Below are 235 nucleotides of genomic sequence, written 5' to 3'. Positions count from 1 at the left end.
GTGAAAGTTCGATTCCTGATATATGAAATTGGACTCCTTGTAAGTACAGTGTACAGACAACTCTTATTCCCTAACCTGTTGGGGCACATCCCGAGATTTACCTCCCTTATAAAGCTTTAGGGGTGGGACGATGGGGACTCTCAAACTTGGGATTTAACCTTAACTTACGAGGAGTCATAATTAAAAGCAAAAACGAACACCAGATTTCATGTGCTTGTACCTTGCTACATGACAG

Source organism: Olea europaea, chromosome 2 (genome assembly GCF_002742605.1).
Source record: "Olea europaea var. sylvestris chromosome 2, O_europaea_v1, whole genome shotgun sequence".
In the NCBI taxonomy this organism is placed as follows: domain Eukaryota; kingdom Viridiplantae; phylum Streptophyta; class Magnoliopsida; order Lamiales; family Oleaceae; genus Olea; species Olea europaea.
The sequence above is the reverse complement of the archived record's forward strand: the minus strand, read 5'-3'. Positions refer to the sequence as shown.